The sequence below is a fragment of the Sardina pilchardus genome, chromosome 3, assembly GCF_963854185.1.
Source record: "Sardina pilchardus chromosome 3, fSarPil1.1, whole genome shotgun sequence".
Lineage (NCBI taxonomy): Eukaryota > Metazoa > Chordata > Actinopteri > Clupeiformes > Clupeidae > Sardina > Sardina pilchardus.
Window position 1 is genome coordinate 33,985,628 of NC_084996.1, and position 10,845 is coordinate 33,996,472.

The window sequence follows — 10,845 nt, forward strand, 5'->3', positions numbered from 1 at the left end:
AATTTTATCTTTAACCTTTTACTTTTACCGTATTTTTAATGTGTGATTTTTATGTTATATGTGTAACTTCTTCATTTATCTTTTTATTATTTTATTTTGTCTTACTTATTTTCTTTTAGTGTATGATTTTATTGAAGCCCTTTTAATTGGTGGTATGCACTTTTTAATTATTGAATGTCTTTTATTATTTGCTGGTAAGCATTATGCCTCCTCACCGTCTGTGCTTTCGTCAGCTGTACTGTTCTCTCAAGTTTCTGTAAAGCACATTGAACTGCCTGGTGTATGAAATGCGCTTTACAAATAAAATTGCCTTGCCTTGCCTTGCCTAGATAAGGCTATACCAGTCCAGTCAGCACAGAAAGAAACTCAAGGCCAAGGTATCCACCCTGCAAAAATGGGAGGCATTAAAGAGTCACTGCACCCTAAAATAGTTTTTTTGGGCTGTTGATTGATTGAAAATTCTCATAAGTGGTGAACTGTACTATTATCATGTTTAATATTGACAAAAATCAATGTTTGTTGTGATGACAATGCATAGCCAGGCTAATGTTTGAAAGTACTGCTGTATAGATTTTACCCTTGTCCATTCTGTTGCTGAATCATCTTCATTTTCAAAACGACCTGTACAAAAAAGAAATATAAAAAAGAACCGTTTAAGGTGTAGTATTTATACAAATGTCATGGACATGCAAGATCCTACAGAAATATTTCAGAAATGCTAATTAAGGATACATTAAATAACCTGTCAGCTCAATACCTGCATGGTTCCCGTTATGTCCTTTGGCTACAATGCAGTCATCAGCCATGCTGCCACTGTCCTGAAACATCTGAAAGTGGCCACGTTTCCCAGATTCATTAAGAAGCTCTTAAGTGCTATGAACTTCTTAGGAGCATTCTTAGAACGTTCTTAGAGCGCTCCTACGAAGTTCTTAACACTTAAGAGCTTCTTAACGAATCTGGGAAACCCGGCCATAAATAATTTACAAACACAATGTACAGTTACACAATTCGCAATTACCAGAGATGTACAGGCCTATTCGGCTAATACTCACATTGATCACAAAAAGCAGGGTAATTTATTCATCTATCTCAGAAAATCTGAATCAGAGCTTTTGGCGTGGTTTGCATGGGGAGTTTTACTACACTAGCCTAGCCTATTAATCACTATGGTTAGTAGGCTATTGTACTTTTTTACTGTAGAGTAACATGCCGGCACTAGTATGAAACATGCTGTAGAGGGCTGGTCACATGATTTCAAAATAATATAGAAGATTTATTAAAGAACATAATGAAGAATGTTAAGAAACTCAGTAAGGTGAGAGTTCAAACAAAGCGTAGTGCAAATCAGTGTCTAGGGGGTTGTCATGCAAGACGGCACTCAAAAAACAAAATGCTGAGAGGAAGGGAGAGCCCTGTGCATGCGAGAGCAGGCGTTTTATCCCCATGCCAATCAATCACAGTCTTGCTCACCTGTGCACACCTAGGCCTCAATCACCTACCACAAAGAGAAAGAAACACAGGCAGCAAGCAAAGGCTCACAAGCGAACGGGGCCAAGATACCCGCCAAGGTCATCAGTAGGCTATTAGTCAGTCAAAGTAACAAGCACAGCAGAAATTCAAACAAACTGGATCAGAGCCATTAAGCTAGTCAAACTTACTGCTGCTACTTTTCTCACTGTCTCTGCCCCCACCATTACGGACATGATACATAAGTTGCTCTCTGAGCCCCCCACTGGTGAGGAAGAAAACAACAGGACAAATTTCCCATTTCCAAGCATCTCTGCTGGTTTGACCACTAAGTACATTACAGTTTTTTTCAACCTCTAACAAGCGTTTGTCCATTCATTTGGCACATTTTCAAAACTCTAAACACAGTTAGCACCGCATCGGTCTTTTGTGGCCATAGCATTCACACATTTCATGTGTTTTTCACACAGTATGCAGTCAGTGAATACATTTCCACAATGCTTACATTTTCTTAACAGACAATCTATACCTCTTAACAAAATTATGGATCGTTTTTCTATTATTTATAGAATCTATTACTTATTATGTTAACACACAACATCCCACAATAGCAAACACAATATTCCAAACCTTAGATACAGTATAAAAAACTCTGCTTCTGCAATGATATCAGTTCAAAAGCAATATATCTCAGCTGATAATAAACAAACAATTGAATAAATGACACACATGATGTTGGGTAAATTGGGCCAACCACAGCCAATTCCAGTCTGGCTTACAGTAGACTCAGTGGCAGGGGTTACTTTTTCATATGACATTGACACAGTAAAAGGAGGATTTTGAGGAGTGATGTTTTTGGAAACAAAAACAAAAAAAGACAAACACTGTGATGTCTGTACGAGGAAGAGTAAGAGCAAGGGGCCCAGGAAGAAGGGCAGGCCAGTGAGAGGAGCAGTGAGAGGAGCAGGGCCAGGGAGAAGAGTAGGCCCAAGGAGAGGGCAAGGTAGAGGTGTAAGAATGTGTGGTGGTGGCATTCCAAGGGCTGCAAGAACAGTAGTCAGTGATGGAATTTGTGCCACTATCATCGCCCATGTAAGCAACCTAGGCTTTCACTAAGAAAGGCTGGTGAGAGTACAGTAAATATCAGATGCAATGTTGATGACACAGTCATTTTGTGGGGGTTTTTGTTCCCCCCTTTTTACCTGGGCTTTTTGCTGTTGTTTCTTGTCCAGATTGCTCTTGTGTGTTTCATGGATATTTTGTTCACTGTAAGCAATACTGTAAAACGTTTTCTGTTCTATCATACTGTAAACAGAATTTCTACTGTACCGCCTGTATAAACAGTAAAATACAATTTTTATTTGCTTTTTATTGGAATGATTTTGAATGTGAACATTACATGTGGATATAGCCTACAGTTCCCAACCAAGAAATTTAGTGTAACAATGGTGGATTGCATGTTTTACATGCAAATACCTGTAAAACTGAAACATGAAAGTCTATGCAGTTTTTGTAATGTCAACAATAGCCAGTATTTTGAAACCTAGTGTACTCTGACTGACTGCATGTATCTTGTGAAGTTTTATTCTTTGACAGAATGATTTCATTTTGAGTTAGATTCCCAGTGTTTTGGTGAAGTTAGTGTGTGCAGAGAAATGACGAGTTTAGTGTATATGTAACAAAATGTGGTGTAACAACATGGAATGTGTTTTTGAGAGGAAAATTATCCATTTGGCCAATTGTGTTTTGTAGGTGTGAGTCTGTGTTTAGAGTTTTGAAAATGTGTCAAATGAATGGACAAACGCTTGTTAGCGATTGAAAAAAACTGTAAAGTAAGTGTTTCATAATGTGAGACCAGGTAGGCTAATCAAATTATGTCATAAAGCTGATTCCATCGCTTAAATCTATAAAAATCACTGATGTTCTGTGTCCTGTTCTAGGACCAGAGCAGAATCAGTGGTCAAGGTGGTGATGATATAAAAAGGAATAATTTGATTCCTATGTCCAAAATAATTTGATTTTGGACATAGGACCTCATTTCCAACTTAGCCGGGGGTTTTTTGTTTTATTTCTAACATTATTCTATCATCACAGACATGTGCATCGATAGTCTGACGTTATAATTGATTTGTTTCAGGTGTTCTGTGGAGTGGATTAAGACTGTTTTTAGTGGCAGGCTGGCTGTTACTGGGGCAAGGAAAAACTCCCTTGTCCAGGAAGAAACTTTGGGCAGATCCACTGCTCAAGGGACCAACCCAACTGCCTGGGGTTGTGTATAGATGGAGCCTGTAAGCGTGTGTGTGTGTGTGTGTGTGTGTGTGTGTGTGTGTCTGCGTGTGAGGGGCAGGGGTATCCTAAGGGCAGGCATGTGTTATTTCTTGGTGGAGTGGTGGTGGGACAGTTAAAACGGGGGGGGGGGGGGGGGGGGGGAGTAATAATGGTGTACTGTATGTATGTATGGGTTGGAGGGTTAAGGGGCAGTGTACACTATATTGCCAAAAGTATTCGCTCACCTGTCTTGACTCACGTATGAACTTCAGTCACATCCCATCCTTAATCCATAGGGTTTATTATGATAAACCTTTGCAACTATAACAGCTTCAACACTTCTGGGGAGTTTAGGAGTACATTTATGGGAAATTTTCACCATTCCTTCAGAAGCGCATTTGTGAGGTCACAAACTGATGTTGGACGAGGCGACTGGCTCTCAGTAGCCGTCCAAATTCCAAAGGTGTTCTATTGGGTTGAGGTCAGGACTCTGTGCAGGCCAGTCAAGTTTATCCACACCAAACTCTGTCATCCATGCCTTTATGGGCCTTGCTTTGTGTACTGGAGTACAGTCATGTTGGAACAGGAAGGGGCCATCCCCGAGCTGGGCTTGGTCCCTTAGTTCCAGTGAAAGGAACGATGAATGCTTCAGCATTCACCAAGAGATTTTGGACAATTCCATGCTCCCAACTTTGTGGTAAGTTTGGGGATGGCCACTTCCTGTTCCAACATGACTGTGCAGCAGTGTACAAGGTCCAAGGTCCTGACCTCAACCCAATAGAACACCTTTGGGATGAATTGGGGTGAGCGAATACTTTTAGCAATATAGTGTATGTGTGTAGGGGAAGTGTGCATTTGTGTGTGTGGGGGTGGGGGCGGGGGGGTAGTGTGCTGTGTATGTGGGGCAGTGTCTTATGATGTATGTTGTCTGTAAGGAGTGTGTCTTTCTATGATGCAGTGGAGTGGGGGAAATAGGTTAAGGTGGGGTAGGAGGGCAGTCAGTAGTGTCTGTGTGAGTGTTAAGATGTGTTTGTGAGTGCTGGAGAGTGAATGTGTGCAATTTCAGTATAGTGTGAGTTCATGATTCGGAGGATAGAAGCTTCTCCTGAGTCTCTCAGTTCTGGCCTTATGACTACATAGGTGTCTATATAAGGAGAGACTGGAAAAGCATGTTGTCGTCGCTGGACAAATGTAGGACTAGCGCCATTAAATGCATCTTGCTGTGGTGGTGCTCGTGGTGAACACTGGGCCTTGCGTCCTACTCCCGTCTACTCTCCGGTGGCTATTAGAGGGTGCATGGATGTCGCCCTGATGTGGTTCTCTCCTCCATTCTGGTTTCGTCTTGGGCCTCCCTTGTGTATGGCTGGCATAAGCTAAGGCAAGTAATGCACTGCTGTTGTGGTACATTTTAACCCCCAGGTAGCTATTGCTACTCCTAAAGTGTTTTATGGATAATGTGTAGGTTTCTAGTTATTAAAAAGATCTATATGTACGTGGCATAGAAAATGTGTAGTACTGCTCAAGATGTTCACTCCCTCTTTCGTCTCTGTAGATCACAGCAGCAATCTACCACATGTTAGCTTGACCACTGTTTCCCCTACTTATTTTTGTGTCTGGTCATTTAGCTAGTTGTGTTTACAGCCACACTTCAGTAGCCTACGTCTCTGGTTGTGAGACAAGGGCTGCTTAGCTACATTCCCCTCTTTATTTCAACTCTTCCCCTACCTGGGGGGTATTCCATCAATCTAGCTTAAGGCTAAACCTGGCTCATTTCTATAAGCCTCGCTAATTTTAGAGAGATTTCGGTTCCATTACTCCCGCTAACAGGAATCTCAGCTGAGTTGCTGGGGTAACATATGCTTCTGAACTAACCTGGTCGGTGGCAGGCTAACTGCCGAGCTAAATTAATCTGTGTTACAAAAAAAAACATCTGTCTGGAAAACGAGTTCCTAAAAAAGGTTCCGCCCAGCCCCTTCGCTTCTTTGTCATGTCCGTTGTAAGACGTCACTTTTCTGAACCAATGAGGGAACAGAGAGTGGTCGAAGGAAAATCCGTGAAGCAGCCGCGCGCTGTTTGAGACAAGATAATTAACACCCCTGTTGAATCCTAATAAAGCTGACTCCGCCAAATATAAGAAGGTCTAGTTCAAAGTAACATTATTCTCAGGGGTCAGGCTGGTGAGCCTGGTGGTGCCTTCGAAAGTAACATTGTGAATTATCCGGGATCAGGCTTATGTGAGCCATAAGCGTCTGATCATTACTATTTACTGTGTATTGCCACAGACATTCTTACCGACCCCGTATCGTCAGGAATATGCTGAGGGTCCTATTCTCCTCCACTGCCGGTTATATTCGGGCGGTTCCCGACGCAATCATTGTTACTAGTTTCCAGAAAGGAATGCAGAGGCTGCCCCGCTGACTCGGATCACTATTATGTCTACGTGCTGACCCACAACCACATACTAGCACAGAGGGTTCTGGCTGTGCTAGGATGCGATTACTCGATACAGAATTACCACAGACATTTTAATCTATGGCGGACCCCGTAAACAAAGCGACCCACCGCTTCATAATATTACAGTCAATTTCAAAGACAGCTTGCCCTTTCCAGTGTGGTTAACTCCTACGGCGGCGGTAGTTAAACCCCAGCCATCCATTACGCTAGCACGTTACCTGGGACCGGACACAGCCGTATAAGCACTAATGGCTACGCGGATCAGCATAACAAATTTATTGGACAGGTACAAGCTAGTCATCCAACACATTATAGAAGTACATCTAAATGCAAAGTGTGCAAAGTTACTTAAAACAGGTTCAAGAAATACTCAAGCTAAGAGACAAAAACAGACAGAGAATGAAACATACTTTACCAGCTCAGAGGAAGATGACTACACACCGAAGTGTGGGAGTTCATAGCTAATAGAGACTCCATGAATAATGTTTTGTCTACGCTTTTATAGGCTACAAAGTTTGTGATTGGTTCACACAGTGACAGGGGTTACATGAATGGAGATCACATGATGAGTACTGTAGGTGAAACTGAGACCATTGTTGTAGTGAAACCACTTGAGTAAATCAATCAAGACATGACAATACATTTGGTTACATTTCCTGGTCCAAGTTAACTTCTGAGGACTTTGGACAAACGTGTGACAGGAGGTCCACAATAGGCCCACACTCAGTAGCTAATCAAGAGTCTATATATGATTGAAAGGAATGTCATCAGCCTGGGAACTTAGATCCTTACACCGTGTTTAAAACGTGACTTCGATTAATTTAATCGAGGCTAACCTATGCACGGGCTATGTCATGACCAAAAACATGTTTTTGCAAATAAATAATGCAAGAATGTATTATAATTTAGTACGTTGTATTTTGTTATGGTTTTGAAGTAAGTAATTACGTTTCCAAATGGTTACAGGATGGTGTGGCGAAGTGGTTAGCGTTGCAGCCCATCAATCGATCCGCCGGGGTTCGAGGCCCGGTGGGATTGAATGTCTTAACCATAGTTTGATATTACCAGCAGGGGGCTACACCGTATTTCAGAAGACCTTTATCTACTATTACATTGAACTTTTATTGTCATTGTGCAGAGTACAAGTAGCAAGTTACCAGTACAAAATGCATTGATGGACCATGGCCCACACAGACATTTACAGTACATTTGTACTCACCAGTCCTGTACAGTTGAGGGGAAGTAGAACAACCTACTGTAAGTATAGCCTAGGCTATGCAAAGGCCCTAGAACCCATAGCAATAAGGTATATACCTTACTTAAAATGAAGATCTTTGCTTACTGATGAGTGAAGTACAGTGAAGTTTACACTGAGGTCATTCAATGTGCTTTACATAAACAAAAAATCAAACAGTAATAGCAGATAAGAGCATATGGGCAAAAAGTTAGAATAATAAGGATAAAAAAGCATCAGAAAACATTAACAATAGCCTGTACAAATGGGATATTTGCAAACTGTCACAAAGTAATGACTGAATTACATCATAGTTTCCAAAACACATCTTTGCAGTAACTTCCAAAATGACTTCAAAGGTTGGTAACCTGACAGATGCATTGCATTCAGGTGAGTTCATTAATAGGCTAATAGGTATTCGTTAATACCTAATTACTAGGCCATATAAGCAGTAGCCTACACCTTCACTGTAGCTACTGTACAATCATGGCATGCCCATTTGTTGAGGACCCCATTGACGAAGGCGCACAACTGCTAAGGAGAGCATTCCAACCACCAGCTCCAAGGGTCTTCAGAGACCGAACCAACCCACTGGCCTTCCCTGATGACTACCTCTGGGAGAGGTACAGATTTAGTAGGCCCAGCATAGTTTATCTATGCACTCTGTTGGAGCAACGCTTGAGTAAGCCGACTCGCCGTAGCCAGGCTTTGACTACTACACAGAGTGTGTGTATCGCACTACGCTTCTTTGCTTCTGGGACGTTTCTATACACAATTGGGAATGCAGAGGGCCTTGGAAAGGCAAGGGTATGCCGGGAGATCAGACGAGTGTACCTTGCCCTGAAAGAGTACCTCAACATTTTCGTCACTTTCCCTGGTCTGCCTGCCCAAAGGATCAAAGAAGCCTTTTTACGCAATTGCAGGTATGTGACAGTGAAAAGACAAATAATGTAACCATTGTCAACATGTAGACAAACCTCTGTACCTTCCTTTCAGGCTTTCCCAATGTTCTGGGTGCAATTGACTGCACCCATGTGCGCATTCAGGCCCCATCTGGACCTGCGGAGCCAGACTATGTCAATAGGAAATCCTTTCATAGTCTAAATATACAGGTATGTACTACAGTCAGTTGCAGTGCCAAGCATAAGTAGACCTGTGTCACATGTGTACTTCAACAATGTTTGAAGTTGTTGGATAATTATTTGAACCCAGTCACCCTGCCATCCACATGGGATGTAATTTAAGGAAGTCTTACATAATGTACCGTACAAATGTTCACCCTAGCGCATCAGCTCTGATGTCAGTCACATACAAATGTGACATTCCCTTACATTCTAATTGGGAGGCAAAGCACAACCAGTGGACCAATGCAAGGCTTGAAATCTCCACCTGTGTCAGACCCAGAACACTTTACAGAATGTAAGGCCAATGCTAAGATGTTTCAGGAACTTGTCGGCCATTCAGCTTTATTCAAAAATGCAAAACAAATGTTCTGTGTTCAGATGGTCTGTGATGAAAGCTGCCTGATCTCGAACGTTGAAGCAAAATGGCCTGGCTCTGCACATGATGCACACATTTTCAGAGCATCAACACTGGCTCAGAGGTTGGCACAAGGTAAGACAATGTTACACTCTGGTTTAAGCTTAGTTGACCCATGATAATGTATTTCACTTTCTATTCTGTAGGACAGTTCAATGGGATTTTGTTGGGGGACCGAGGCTATCCTTGTCTGCCTCATCTAATAACGCCTTATAGCGACCCAGCAACAGAGGCAGAGAGGGCCTTAAATCATGCCCATGCCAAAACAAGGGCAAGAATAGAAATGGCATTTGGCCGAATGAAATCCCGATTCCAATGCCTTAAAGGCCTCAGGGTTGCACCAAACAGAGCGTGTGACATTGTAGTGGCTTGTACAGTGCTCCACAATATTGCGACCATACGCCAGGAGAGGCTGCCCAGAGCCATTGAGGAGGACCACTGGGAACAGGTGAACCCTGCAGCCCAAGAACCCATGGATGGCAGAAGGGTCAGAGACTTTTATAAAGACACCTACTTTAGTTAAACCACTTGATTTCATTTTTTAGATGACATTAAGTTGAGACGGACGCACTGCTGTCATTTTTTTTAAGTTTTTAATTTTATTTTTATTGTCCAAGCTGCAAAGACAAGGAGAAAACAAAATAAATCCATGCAAACATAATCTTCGATGTGTCTGAAATGTTTACTTACCTCTCTCTCCAGCTTCTTTATTTCAAGCTGCACCTTTCGCATTTTCAGCTTTTTGTATTCAATGTCTAGCAGAAGGTGCCGCTTGTAAATGGAGCGCACATCCTGTGAAAGACACATGTAAGAGTAGGCTTGGTGATAAAGTTGTTGGTTCCAATGAGAGTTACTGACCTCGTTCCGGCCCGACGTACTCGTCCCAGGGTGTGTCTTCTTCACGTTCCTCAGGTTCCTCTCCCTGCAAATAAAACCAAATTTGTTACACTACAATCTAAGAGGCATGTCTAGGGTTCTGTGACCAACTAAACACTCACACATGGGTCAGGTGTGGGGTCATGTTGGTCCAGGAGATGGATGGTCTCTCCAGTGACTGAAAAGACCAAAAAGAGCACCATTAGAAGTCTACAGAATGACAATGGAGGTAGGCTAAACAGTTGTTAATAAGCTACCTTCAATGCAAGGCTCACGAGATCCTTCAGGGAGGATTTCCGAGGAGGTCCCTCCCTCAATCCCCTCAACCAGAGGGCGCCCCCGGTTCAGGGCCAGGGCCAGGTCCTCTGCTGGCGTGAGGTTCTCTGGCGCCTCTCCACCCCCAGTAGTGAGGGCATCAGCCTTCTTTTTTGCTGCAACAATTGTAAACATCAAGATGAACAACCATTTCAACAAGTACTTTATCCCCATTTTAATGTACACTACTTACCATTTTGGATTATGTTTTTGTACTTTATCTTCACCTGTTGCCAGGTGCGCCTCTCTGTGTTCAAACCACTTCTGTGAATGCAAGAAGAATATAACAATATATCTTACAAGAATATATCATGAGAATATATCTTATATCCTGTAAGATATAAGCCTATTATCTCTCTAATGAGTAGCATGAGTGCAATTAGGCTACACTCAGCATTGTCTCATACACTCAGTCATTACAAACATGGCAAAAATCATGTCTTGCACCAGTGACCAAATCACTTTCCGCACTTAAACAACTTCTATTAATGCATGAAGGGGGAAAAAAGGGGGGGGGGGGGACGATTTTGCATCTGTAAGATAATAAGTAGCAATTTTAAACATGCAAACTTCACATCTTGCACCTGGGACCAAACTATATCCCTTCCCACATTACAAACGGCAATTTCACTGCTACAGTAACGTTCTCAGGCACTATAATAGGCTATTAGAAGAAAGAAAAACATATTTAG

At 42.2% G+C, this 10,845-nt stretch overlaps 1 pseudogene; it reads left to right on the forward strand.

Moving 5' to 3' along the window:
• The first annotated feature begins 7,909 nt into the window (after positions 1-7,909).
• LOC134075985 (putative nuclease HARBI1) lies at positions 7,910-9,485 on the forward strand (annotated as a pseudogene).
• Positions 9,486-10,845: the final 1,360 nt, after the last annotated feature.